We start from the raw sequence: 14,283 nt of genomic DNA, 5'->3' as shown, positions 1-14,283 counted from the left end.
AGAAGGAAGGAAATAATAAAGATCAGAGCGGAGATAAACGACATTGAGACCAAAAAAACAATACAAGAGATCAACAAAACCAAGAGCTGGTTCTTTGAAAGGATAAACAAGATTGATGAACCTCCAGCCAGGCTCACCAAGAAGCAAAGAGAGAGGACCCAAATAAACAAAATCAGAAATGAAAGAGGTGAAATAACAACAGACCCCACCAAAATACAAAGGATTGTTAAAAAATACTATGAACAACTCTATTCCAATAAACAGGACAACCTGGAGGAAATGGACATATTCCTAGAAAAATATAACCTTCCAAAACTCAATCAGGAAGAATCTAAACATCTCAATAGGCCAATAACTATGGAAGAAATTGAAGCAGTCATCAAAAAGCTTCCAGCAAACAAAAGCCCCTGGCCAGATGGCTTCACAGTGGAGTTTTACCAAACATTCAAGGAAGAACTAAAACTTATCCTCCTCAGACTATTCCAAAAAATTCAAGAGGAAGGAACACTTCCAAGATCATTCTATGAAGCCAGCATCACCCTAATACCAAAACCAGATAAAGACAACACAATGAAAGAGAATTACAGGCCAATATCCCTCATGAACATAGATGCCAAAATCCTCAACAAAATTGTAGCAAATCAGATCCAGCACTACATCAGAAAGATCATACACCATGACCAAGTAGGATTTATCCCAGGAATGCAAGGATGGTACAATATTTGCAAATCAATAAACGTGATACATCACATAAACAAATTGAAAGATAAAAATCACGTAGTCATATTAATTGATGCAGAAAAAGCATTTGACAAAATCTAACACCTTTCTTGATAAAAACTCTCAACAAGGTGGGAATAGAAGGATCATACCTCAACATAATAAAAGCCATGTATGACAAACCTACAGCCAACATCATACTCAATGGGCAACAACTAAAACCATTTCCCCTAAGAACAGGAACAAGACAGGGATGCCCACTCTCACCACTTCTGTTCAACATAGTACTGGAAGTATTAGCCATTGCAATTAGACAAAAAGAAGAAATAAAAGGCATCCAAATTGGAAAAGAAGAAGTAAAGCTGTCCTTATTTGCAGATGACATGATATTGTACATAAAAAACCCAAAAGACTCCATCAAAAAACTAATAGACTTAATAAATGAATTCGGCATTGTAGCAGGACACAAAATTAACGCCAAGAAATCTATGGCATTTCTATACATCAATAGTGAACTTACAGAGAGACTAAAAAAGCAATCCCATTTACCATTGCACCAAAAAAATTAAGATACCTAGGAATAAACTTAACTAAGGAGATAAAAGACCTATACACAAAAAACTACACGACACTGAGAAAAGAGATAGAGGAAGACGTAAACAGATGGAAGAACATACCATGTTCATGGATTGGGAGAATCAACATCATTAAAATGTCCATACTACCCAAAGCAATCTATAGATTCAATGCACTCCCCATTAAAATACCAACGACATATTTCACAGACCTAGAAAGAACTCTCCAAAACTTCATCTGGATTAAAAAAAGACCCCAAATAGCCACAGCAATCCTGAGAAAGAAGAACAAAGTAGGTGAGATCTCAATACCAGATTTCAAGCTGTATTACAAAGCCACTCTTCTCAAAACTGCCTGGTACTGGCACAAGAACAGACATATAGATCAATGGAATAGAATAGAGAACCTAGAAATCAACCCAAATCACTACGCTCAATTAATATTTGACAAAGGAGGCATGAACATACAATGGAGTCATGACAGTCTCTTCAACAAATTTGTAGGGAAAATTGGACAGATACATGCAAAAAAATGAAACTAGACAACCAACTTACACCATACACAAAAATAAACTCAAAATGGATTAAGGACTTAAACATAGGATGAGAAACCATAAAAATACTAGAGGAATCCACAGCCAGAAAAACCTCTGACATATGCCGAAGCAATTTCTTCACTGATATTGCTCCTAGGGCAATGAAAACTAAAGAGAAAATAAACAAATGGGACTACATCAAAATAAAAAGCTTTTGCACAGCAAAGGAGACCATCAATAAAACAACAAGAAAGCCCACTGCATGGGAGAACATATTTGCCAATGATATCAACGATAAGGGTTTAATCTCCAACATTTACAGGGAACTCATGCAGCTTAACTAAAAGAAGATAAACAACCCAATCAAAAAATGGGCAACTGATCTAAAGAGACACTTTTTGAAAGAAGACAGAAGAAAGACCAAGAGACATATGAAAACCTGCTCAAAGTCACTAATCATCAGAGAGATGCAAATCAAAACAGCAATGCGGTACCATCTCACACCTATCAGAATGGCTATTATCAACAAATCAACAAATGACAAGTGCTGGCGAGGATGCGGAGAAAAAGGGACCCTTGTGCACTGCTGGTGTGAATGCAGACTGGTGCAGCCACTGTGGAGAACAGTATGGAGTTTCCTCAAAAAACTAAAAATGGAACTCCCATTTGACCCAGTGATCCCACTTCTAGGAATATAACCCAAGAAACTAGAAACACGAATCAGAAAGGATATATGCAGCCCTATGTTCATAGCAGCACAGTTCACCATAGCTAAGATTGGAAACAGCCTAAGTGCCTATCAGCAGATGAGTGGATTAAAAAACTGTGGTACATCTACACAATGGAATACTACGCTGTGGTAAAAAAGGAGTTCTTACCATTTGCAACAACCTGGATGGAGATGGAGAGCATTATGCTAAGTGAAATAAGCCAGGCAGAGAAAGATAAATATCACATGATTTCACTCATTTGTGGAATATAATTAACAACATAAACTGATGAACAAAAATAGATCCAGAGACAGAGAAACATCAATCAGAACGTCAAACCTCAGGGAAGGTAGGGGAGGGTGGGGGTAAGGAGGAGAGATCAGCCAAAAGACTTATATGCATGCATATAAGCCTAATCAATGGACACAGACAACAGTGGGGTGGAGGCATGAATGGGAGGTGGGGGGTAATTGGGGAATAAGGACACATATGTAATACCTTAATCAATAAAGAAATTAAAAAAAAAGAATGAACTGCAACTATAAAAATAAATAAATAAAATAAATTTTTATTGTAAAGATTATTACAATTGTTCCTTTTTTCGCCCTCCATAGCTCCCCTTTACCGGGTTCCCACCCCACCCTCTGCCCTTAATCCCCACCCCCACTATCCTCATCCATAGGTGTCCGATTTTTGTCCAGTCTCTTCCCCCACCCCCACACCCCTTTCCCCCTGAGAATTGTCAGTCAACTCCCTTTCTATGCCCCTGATTCTATTATATTCACCAGTTTATTCTGTTCATCAGATTTTTTTATTCACTTGATTTTTAGATTCACTTGTTGATAAATATGTATTTGTTGTTCATAAATCCATTTTTATCTTTACCTTTTTATCTTTACCTTTTTCTTCTTCTTCCTCTTCTTAAAGAATACCTTTCAGCATTTCATAGAATACTGGTTTGGTGGTGATAAACTCCTTTAGCTTTTTCTTATCTGTGAGCTCTTTATTTGCCCTTCAATTCTGAATGATAGCTTTGCTGGGTAGAGTAATCTTGGTTGTAGGTTCTTGCTGTTCATCACTTTGAATATTTCTTGCCACTCCCGTCTGGCCTGCATAGTTTCTGTTGCGAAATCAGCTGACAGTCGTATGGGTGCTCCCTTATAGTTTTTTCTCTTGCTGCTCTTAATATTCTCTCTTTGTTTTTTGCTCTTGGCATTTTAATTATGATGTGTCTTGGTGTGGTCCTCTTTGGATTCCTCTTGTTTGGGGTTCTCTGCGCTTCTTGGACTTGTAAGTCTATTTCTTTCACCAGGTAGGGGAAGTTTTCGGTCATTATTTCTTCCAATAGGTTTTCAGTATCTTGCTCTCTCTCTTCTTCTGGCACCCCCATAATTCTGATGTTGGTACGCTTGAAGTTGTCCCAGAGTCTTCTTACACTATCTTCAACTTTTTGGATTTTTTTTTTGCTTTTTGCTTTTTCGGTTGAGTGTTTTTTGCTTCTTTGTATTTCAAATCTTTGACTTGATTCTTGTGATCCTCTCATATGCTGTTAGATGTCTGTATAATATTTTTTATTTTAGTCAGTGTATGCTTAATTTCTAGTTGGTCCTTTTCATATCCTTGAGGGTCTCGCTAAATTTATTGGCCTTTCCTAGAAAATTCTTGAAAAGCCTTATAGCCTTTTGAACTCTATATCCAGTCGTTTGCTTTCCTCCATTTCTTTCATTTGTGATCTGTTTCTTTGTCTCCGCATTTTGGTTGCTTCCCTGAGTTGAAAGAGTGGCTTTGTGTGCTAGGTGTTCTATAGGGCCCAGTGGCTCAGCCTCCCCAGTTACCTGAGGTGGACACTCTTGGTGCACCCCTTTGTGGGCTGTGTGCACAGTCTTGTTGTAGTTAAGCCTTGATTGTTGGTATCACTGGGAGGAATTGACCTCCAGGCCAATTGGCTGTGAGGATCAGCTGTGTCTACGCTGGGAGAACTTCTGTGCTGAAGACACCCTTATGAGACAAGACTTGCAAAAGCCTCTGTGCTCAGCTTGGATGGGGCAGAGTCTCAGGGCAGAGCAGACAGCATCCATCAGCCCTGCCCTAATAAGCCCCTGTGTCTCAGTGTCCTGTGGTAATTGCTGCAAGCACCTCTGAGAGAAAGCCGCCTTTGAGTTCTGCCTGCTGCCAGATAGTCCATTTTCACCCCGTATGAGTCTGGGTCCCCAGAGTCTCGCCTAGAACTGGAGTTCAGTGCAGTTGGGAGCTTTTTTTTTTTTTTTTAATATATATTTTATTGATTTTTTACAGAGAGGAAGGAAGAGGGATAGAGAGTTAGAAACATCGATGAGAGAGAAACATTGATCAGCTGCCTCTTGCACACCCCCTACTGGGGATGTGCCCGCAGCCAAGTTACGTGCCCTTGACCGGAATCGAACCTGGGACCTTTCAGTCCAAAGGCTGACGCTCTATCCACTGAGCCAAACCAGTTTTGGCGCAGTTGGGAGCTTTTGTCTCCCTCCCGCTTGAGAAAGCCAGGCGCGCACTCAGTTACCATTACTCTCTGCGCATGCGCATCTCAGTACCTCTGCCTCCTGCAGCTTCTCTGAGTCTCAGTGTGCTTTTCTCTTTCCTTCTAGTTGTAGAATTTCCACTTAGCCAGCCTTCCTGTGGTTCTGGATGTTGTTTGTTTTGTCTTTTATTTGTAGTTTTGAAATTGTTGTGCGAGGTAGCAGTTTAGGTGTTTATCTATGTCGCCATCTTGGTTTTACCAAGGGGTGCATTTTAGTATCAATCCTATATTTTGACATAAGCCTGTTGACTCTTGTGCTCCAGCAGAGGGAGGGCAGAGTGGACTGGAGCTTGGTTGCCGGCTCCTTCTGGGACCCATATCAGCACGTGTATGGGAGGCAATTAGCTGATGTTTCTCTCTCTCTTTCTCTAATACATTATTTTAAATATTATTCATAAAAAAAAGCCAGTTTGGAAGCCCAGCTTATGGCTTATATCATCTTGCATATTTTAAATGCACCATAGTTGAAATTCAAATGTCAAATAGATATCACATACTACCAAATATGCGGAAAATAGACAAGGGCTATGCTATTTATAACCTACAGAACACCACGAAACCCTCGTTTTCTTAAGTGAAAAGTGTGGAAGCTAGATGAAAGAGAGTGTTTCACTTGATTTATAAGCTTTAAAATATTAAAAATAAGGCACCTAAACCAAGTCCTGATTTCCAACATTTGATGAGAATTTATTTGACTGCATGAACTGTCTGTGCATAAACTGCCTCATTGTGGTTAGAGTACTTTTTTAAAGTGTTCTAAAAAATTGTCTTCCAAATAGGTCTGAGTAGTTCACAAGGTAGGTAAATTCACCAAGGAGAATTTTTAATAGTCCATGCAGGTTTTCTGGAGAAAAATATGGAGAGAAACCTTCCATATATACGGTCAAGTGAAGCTTGCAGGAAACAAAGAAATCTTTCAGATGTCTAGGTCACTTGCACACTCTTTTCTGGCAGAGAGCAAGACAACTGAATGTGCTAGGGTTTTATTAGGGTAGACTAGAGGCCTGGTGTACAAAATTCGTGCACGGGGGTGTGTGTCCCTCAGTCCAGCCTGCACCCTCTCCAATCTGGGACCCCTTGAGGGATGTCCGACTGCCCGTTTAACGGGCAGTCGGACATCCCTCTCACAATCCAGGACTGCTGGCTCCCAACTGCTCGCCTGCCTGCCTTCCTGATTTCCCCTAACCACTTCTGCCTGCCAGCCTGATCACCCCCTAACCACTCCCCTGCCAGCCTGATTGATGCCTAACTGCCCTTCCCTGCAGGCCTGGTCACCCCTAACTGCCCTCCTCTGCAGGCCTGGTCACCCCTAACTACCCTCCCCTGCAGGCCTGGTCACCCCTAACTTCCCTCCCCTACAGGCCCTGTCTCCCCCAACTGACCTTCCCTGCAGGCCCGGTCGCCCCCACTTCCCTCCTCTGCCCACCTGGTCACCCCTATCTGCTCTCCCCTGCAGGCTTGATCGCCCCTAACTGCCCTCCCTTGCAGGCCTGGTCCCTCCCAACTGCCCTCCCCTTCTGGCCATCTTGTGCCGGCCATCTTGTGTCCACATGGGGGCAGCCATCTTTGGCCACATGGGGCAGCCATCTTGTGTGTTGGAGTGATGGTCAATCTGCATATTACTCTTTTATTAGATAGGATAGAGCCCTGGTGCACGGGTGGGGGCTGGCTGGTTTGCCCTGAAGGGAGTCCCAGATCAGGGTGGGGGTTCCCTTGGGGCGTGGGGTGGCCTGGGCGAGGTGCCTGTGGTGGTTTGCAGGCCTGCCACACCCCCCGGCGACCCAAGCCAAGGCCCTGGTATCTGGTATTTATTTATCTTCTATAATTGAAACTTTGTAGCCTTGAGCTGAACCAAGTCTCCTGCTTGCTCCATGGCTGCAGCCATTTTTATTGGAATTTATTTATCTTCTATAATTGAAACTTTGTAGCCTTGAGTGGAGACCAAGGTAGGCCAGGGTGTGTGGAAACCTTGGCTTCCTCCATTGCTGGGGAAACCAAGCCTCCTGCTCACTCCGTGGCTGCAGCCATCTTAGTTGGGTTAATTTGCATACTTGCTCCAGATTGGCTGGTGTGCGTGGCTTGTGGTTATAGCAGAGTGATGGTTAATTTGCATATTACTCTTTCATTAGATAGGACTAGAGGCCTGGTGCACAAAATTCGTGCATGGGGTGTGTGTCCCTCAGCCCATCCTGCACCCTCTCCAACCTGGGACCCCTCGAGGGATGTCTGACTCCCCGTTTAGGCCCGATCCCAGTAGGATTGGGCCTAAATGGGCAGTCAGACATCCCTCTCACAATCCAGGACTGCTGGCTCCCTACTGCTTTCCTGCCTGCCTTCCTGATTGCCCCTAACTGCTTCTGCCTGCCAGCCTGATCACCCCCTAACCACTCCCCTGCCAGCATGATTGATGCCTAACTACTCCCCTGCCAGCCTCTTTGTCCCTAACTGCCCTCTCCTGCAGGCCTGGTTCCCCCCCAACTGCTCTCCCCTGCAGGCCTAGGTCCCCCCCAACTTCCCTTCCCTGCAGGCCCGGTTGCCTCCAACTTCCCTCCTCTGCCAGCGTGGTCACCCCTACCTGCCATCCCCTGCAGGCTTGATTGCCCACAACTGCCCTCCACTGCAGGCCTGGTCCCTCCCAACTGCCCTCCCCTGCTGGCCATCTTGTTGCAGCCATCTTGTGTCCACATTGGGGCAGCCATCTTGTGTGTTCGAGTGATGGTCAATTTGTATATTACTCTTTTGTTAGATAGGATAGAGGCCTGGTGCATGGGTGGTATCTGGCTGGTTTTCCCTGAAGGGTGTCCTGGATCAGGGTGGGGGTTCCCTTGGGGCATGGGGCCGCCTGAGCGAGGTGCCTGTGTTGGTTTGCAGGCCGGCCATGCCCCCCGGTGACCCAAGTGGAGGCTCTGGTATCTGGGGTTTATTTATCTTCTATAATTGAAACTTTGTAACCTTGAGCAGAGCCAAGGCTCCTGCTTGCTCCGTGGCCGCAGCCATTTTTGTTGGGATTTATTTATCTTCTATGATTGAAACTTTGTAGCCTTGAGTGGAGGCCTGGGCCGGCCAGGGTGTGCAGAAAGCTTGGTTTCCTCCATCGCTGGGGAAACCCAAGCCTCCTGTTCGCTCCGTGGGTACAGCCATTTTTGTTGGCATTTATTTATCTTTTATAATTGAAACTTTGTAGTCTTAAGCGGAGGCCTGGGCCAGCCAGTGTGTGTGGGAAGCTTGGCTTCCTTCATTGCCAGGGAAATCCAAGCCTCCTGCTCCCTCTGTGGCTGCATCCATCTTGGTTGGGCTAATTTGCATACTTGCTCCTGATTGGCTGGTGGGCGTGGCTTGTGTGTGTAGCAGAGGTATGGTCAATTTGTATATTACTGTTTTATTAGATAGGATGCCTATGAAAGGAAATGGAGAGGGATTGAGAAAGGCTGGGAGAATTGTCAGACCCCGAGGCAAGCCTGACCGTGAGTGAAGGAGGGAGAAAAGGTTGGGTGGATGCATCCTAGAATTCCCTGTGGTCTGTGGAAAGTTCCCCAAGGCCTTGAGTCCAAGTTGGACAAAAAAGGAGTCTCTTATCTCCCAGGAACCAGGAACCCATCCCCTGAGTAGCCCCCTGCTGCACAAGGTCTCTGGCAGGCAGCTGCCTTTGGAAGGTACAGCCTTGAGGCAAAGGCTCAGAAGGATTTCATAGAACAGCAGCTGGAGCCCTGGATCAATTTCACTCCCTGTCATAGGATGTCTGCAGTGTGGGTTCTCATGGCTGCTACATGGAACCATCGGCAAAACTATGAAACAGGCAGTTTCTTCTGCATTGTCTGCACCACATACATCTCTTTCACCTTTTCTCTCCACCATAACTCCTTTCTTTAAAGAGTTCTGCTTCTTCTCTACTCCTCTTAGACATTCAGTTAGAGCCTTTCAATACCTTCCACTCCTGGAAAAGGGTTTGCTCCCGGGAAAGATCTGATATTCACAGTATGGTGCAATTCCATGTTCTTCAAGTATTTTGCTTTTGGATTATTCCTTAAAATGATGTATGCATTCACAAACTCTTGGTTTAGAGTGTCTTTTTAAAAAAATATTTTAAAGCTTATAATCAAGTGAAACACTCTCTTTCATCCTAGCTTCCACACTTTATGGTGACAACTTGGCATTTATTTAAACTATGGTGCATTTAAAATATGCAAGGTAAAATAATGATAAGAACATGATGTATATATTCACAAGTTTTGATGTAGACATCTACAATTTTTTTCCCATAAGGTCTTTGTGTATCATGGTGGTGACTCTTTTTCCTAAGGTTCTGTAATGAACAACACTTTCTTGGCTCACTATATTGTACCAGAGACCTAGGGAGGCTGTACAACTGAGGGAGGATCCAGATGGCAGGCTGCAGTGGGTCAAGATCCAAGATAAGTTGGGGGAAACCTTTTAGTGGAAGTCTGTTATCCCACTTACCCCACAGCTCAAAGGAGACTCACTGAAGACAGTGACATTGAGGGGACTTAAGGCTTAATTTAATTGACTTTGGGGTCCTGGCAGTTGCTTCCTAGCTAGCCTCAACTCAACTGTTAGGACACACTGTGGCACAATAAAGGTTTGTTAAGTATTAATTAGCTCAGAACTTAATCAATTGCTCTTCCTCTTAGATCATATCCCTTCTCAATTATTTAACTTTACTGGTATCTCAAGAAGTTTATTTGCTGCAAATTTGATGCCCTTTTAAATTTAGGATCATTCCTCTATCCCCCACCCCCAGGCAGACTGTTGCACTTTGCACTAGCTGATATTGTCTGTCCTTAACTGTGACCCAGAAAAAAAGTGGACTGTTTTTCATGTGCTCAAAGCATCTCTAACTTCCTTAAGGTGAGTGTCCATATGCAACTTCCTAATGTATGGGGAAATACAGTAATGACCATGGTGGAAATCGGAAATTTGTAGCAAATCGTGGACTTAAACAGGGAGAAAAGCCAAGCAGAGAAGATGCAGTGTTTCTCCTCAGAACCCTTTATTAAAACTTTCATTCAGGCTGTTCCTTCATGCTCTCCCACACTAGTTGTACTTCATACAGAATTCAGTGATTTTGTTTACATTTGTGGCTCAAGGACATCTTGGAATTTCCTCCTATTTTTGATGAATGCAGCATATTTCTATTACTATTTATGGACTATGCTTTTGTTTGGAAAAATGATCTGATCTTTCAATAGAGTAGGATTCGGTGGCACTAATATACTTCAAAATAACATTTTAAAATTGCCTTTCCCCTTCCCCCTACATAGACATTTAGTTGCCTTTCCAACATGCAATTTTTTTATGGATGAGATTGCCATTTAACATCACTATTTATATTAAATTACTTTCTTAAAATCATATCACTCCCATAGTCTACTTAGGTTTCTAATTCCCACATGCTCTACTATTGCCAAAGCAACTTCATCTCTATGATGAGGCTGAAGAGACAGCCTTCATTCACAACACAGCACAGTCTGTTGAAGTGGTAAATATTACCCGTTTCTATTATTAGAGCTGAAATGGAATTTTCTCTCGCTGCATTTTCAAGATGTGACATAATTAGATAGCAAGCGTGGAAAAGTCAGAAATAGTGGAAGCTAATGGTCATCTTCAGTACCAGGGAAGCTTGAATTCAGTCTCGCCTTGCTCCTGACTCTCTGGCAGAATGCCCTCAGGCCATCTCATTCTCTGTTTGAGTTATAGGGCACTATGTAAGCTTTGCAGGCACTGGGGGAAGGAAGCGTGAAGCAAGGTTTCCAGTTCTATATTAGTTTTCACACTGATAGAGAACAGACAAATTCTTGTTTGATGTTTTAATTCTCTTCAGCCTCCTACACACACCTTCTCAGCTCTGAGAACGAGCTGAGTAGCTTTTCCCTGTACTGAGAAAGGCTCTGACTTCTCCTTTCTTTACTACAAATCAGAAGTAAAACAAAGAAACAAAAACAGCTGTCCTTGTTGCAGAAGTGTTATTGAAATTAGTGCAGTGTGCAATTCCTGGCAGAAACAAGGGAGGGATGGGGAAGTGTGCGTGTGTGCGTGTGTGTGTGTGTGTGTGTGTGTGTGTGTGTGTGTTTGTGTGTGTGTGTAGATCTCACAAAAGTGATTGAGGAAGGAACTGGGCTAACTGGAGAAAACCTGAAAAAGTAATTTCTTTTTTACAAAAATTTTATCATAAGAACTTTATAATTACAAATCGGATTCAAGTTGTGCATTTCTGCATGGTCTGGCTTGTCTCATTGCTTAAATAGATTTCTAATCTTTTATGTTATTATTAAGCCATAGTATTCCGAGGATACTAGGCGAAGTTAACAGGGTAGCATGGCTTGATTTGTTTTACTAAACATTGGATAAAATTACTGGTTTCAATAGAGTGGTCTGATTTGCAACTCCCCATGAAAATCTGCCTTTTGACTCATGCACATTGGGATCAGAAGAGAAGCAGCTCTTTTTTGTGGTGCCTCCAAGGCTTTCAGCTGCTTCAGGATGAAGTTAAACATCTCTTTCCCAGCCACTGGCTGCCAGAAACTGATTGAAGTGAATGATGAACACACACTCTGTACTTTTTATAAGCAGTGTATGGCCACAGAACTTGCTGCTGAAGCTCTGGGTGAAGAATGGAAGGGTTGTGTGATTTGAAACTAGGTTTCCCCATGAAGCAGGATTCCTTGACCCATGGTTGTGACTGCCTGCTACTGAATAAGGACATTTCTGTTACAGACCAAGAAGGACTGGAGAAAGAAAATGCAAATCTTTTTGGGGTTGCATTGTGAATGCCAGTTGGAGTGTTTTTAACTTGGTCACTGTGAAAAAAGGGGAGAAAGATATTCCTGGTCTCACAGATACTTCTGTGCCTTGTTGCCAAGGTCCCAAAAGAGCTAGCAGAGTTCACAACTTCAATCTCTCTAAAGATGATATCCTCCAAAATGGTGTGAGAAAGCCCCCAAATAAAGAAGGTAAGAAACCTAGGACCGGAGCACGCAAGATTCAGCATCTTATTACTCCATGCATCCTGCAACACAAACATCGGCATATTGCTCTGAAGAAACAGTATGCTAAAAAAATAAGGAAGATGCCACAGGATATGCTAAACTTTTGGCCAAGAGAATGAAGGAGGCTAAAGATAAATGCCAGGAACAGATTTCCAAGAGACGTAGGCTGTCCTCTCTGAGAGCTTCTACCTTTGAGTTCAGTCAAAAAATGAGATTTTCTAAGAGTAACAAATAAATAAGATCAGGCATTAAAAAAAAGGATGCAAACTTCTCTTCTTTTTTTAAGTCATATATGCGGAGAGTGGAAAGAGGCCTGGATAGACTATCAGGGACCATGCCTTCTAAATAGTTTTGCCCATAATGAGCCTTCTGATTTCAGGTGAATTCCTTACCCTCTTTGGGGCATGTTTCTTTATATATACAACTAGTAGCCCTGCACACGAATCTGTGCGCCAGTAGGTTGCTGTCGCCCTCCTGTAACTCTCTGCCCACTGCCCCGCTCTCCTGTAGCTCCCCTCGTACCCCCCTCATAGCTTGCTGCCCTGCCTCCTCCTGTAGCTCTCTGCCTCCCGCTTGCTTGTTGCCCTGCCCCGTCCTGTAGCTCTCCACTGCCCGCTTGTAGTTCGCTGCCCCACCCTCCTGCAGATCTGTGATCTGGTCATTACACGGTTGGTCATTATGCCCCAGGGCATAATGGATAATTAGCATATTCCTCTCTTATTGTATAGGATTATAGGGAATGGACTTTATGATTTTTTTCTTAATGATTTAGACATTCCCAAAAATCTGTAAGATCTGAACAAGAAACACCATCTGAGGGCTGTTTGTTTGGCATTGTTCTTGGACTTACTTAGCGAGTGAATAACAGGGACACCAAAGATTATTCATCTTTGTCCATGCTCAACAAACCGTGTTGAGATTATGTCTCTTTGACAGATGGAAAATGATTTTGGTGAGAAGAGGAATGACTGAATCAGTGATTTTCTTGTTTGTTAAGATGTTCACAGCACGCTAGCTGGAAATCAGGAGTTTAGCCACACATGACAGTAACCTTTTCAGGTTATCTCTGTCTCTCTTGGTGACAAACTGATTTCAGTTCACAGGTAGTTCACAGGTATCTTGGACACCTCTGAAGCAACCATTAGTAAAGAGACTTGATGACTCCTGTCTAGATGCTGTGCTTAAGGGTGCATATCCCTAGCTCTTTCCCAGAGCTTGGAGAAATGACTGATTCAAATATTTTATGTGCAACTACAAGAACTCACTTATGAAAGTTACACTAGCACCTGAGAATGCTTGTATTGTTTCTAATTGTAAATAATTCCCTGCCTTAAATTACCTCATTGCACAAAAATTTTTTGACCAAAAATGTCCATATCAAGGGCTTGATAGAGATGTAGCCTAAGATTAAAATGTCCAGGATGAATAATGATGTGACAGGTTATTGTCATTTATTGGATACTTATCATGTGACAGGTATTATGCATTATATGTGCATTGCCATTTATAGTCATTACCTCATTTTAATGTTTAACAACAATCTTATAAAAAAGAGTCTATTATTATACCAATTTTGCAGATAATGGAACTGAGGCTCAGATGAATTAAGGGAATTCTCCAGTTTCAATGTAGAAACTGTTAGAACTAGAAATCATGTCTAAGTCAGTTTGACCAGAAAAGTTTGTCTTCACCAACACTACACAATTCTGTCTCAGCAGGTCATCTTCCTCCTGCCCAGGAACAAACTTTCTCACCTTCAGCAGGTCATGCCATAAGTGCAAAGAAGCTTTCTTGAACATAGGTGTACTCTAAAGGATACTTTGTTACTGCCTTATTAATTGAGTATTCTGAATTTTTTTCCCCAGTGAACAGCCAATGGAAAATACCTAAAGTCACACATTTTCATTTATACAGAGACATTACTATTCTCTAAATTTAGGAGATTCCTCCAAATTTAAGCAAAATTTTTTCTTCCTGTTGAAAACAAAAGTGTCTCTCAGCCAACAAATGAGCCAACTATCTCCCCAACAGGTCTTATAATTTGCAGATGCTTGAAAGTGAATGAAGATCAAAAGCTTTCTTGTAGACCACTTTTCCCTCTGGGAGACATTTGAGCATGTTGAGAATAAGTATCACTTAAAAATTAATAAAACAAGATGAATTTAAATATGTTTGAAAAAT

General features: G+C 42.5%; 1 pseudogene across 1 annotated transcript; it reads left to right on the top strand.

Annotated features, from left to right (window-relative positions):
- The first annotated feature begins 11,596 nt into the window (after nucleotides 1-11,596).
- LOC308246029 (small ribosomal subunit protein eS6-like) lies at nucleotides 11,597-12,297 on the top strand (annotated as a pseudogene). Its single transcript has one exon. The product of its transcript is annotated as a small ribosomal subunit protein eS6-like (transcript).
- Nucleotides 12,298-14,283: the final 1,986 nt, after the last annotated feature.

The sequence above is a fragment of the Plecotus auritus genome (genome assembly GCF_963455305.1).
Source record: "Plecotus auritus genome assembly, chromosome: 4".
NCBI lineage: Eukaryota > Metazoa > Chordata > Mammalia > Chiroptera > Vespertilionidae > Plecotus > Plecotus auritus.
Note: the sequence above shows the minus strand (reverse complement) of the source record. Positions and strands in the feature narration are given on the sequence as shown.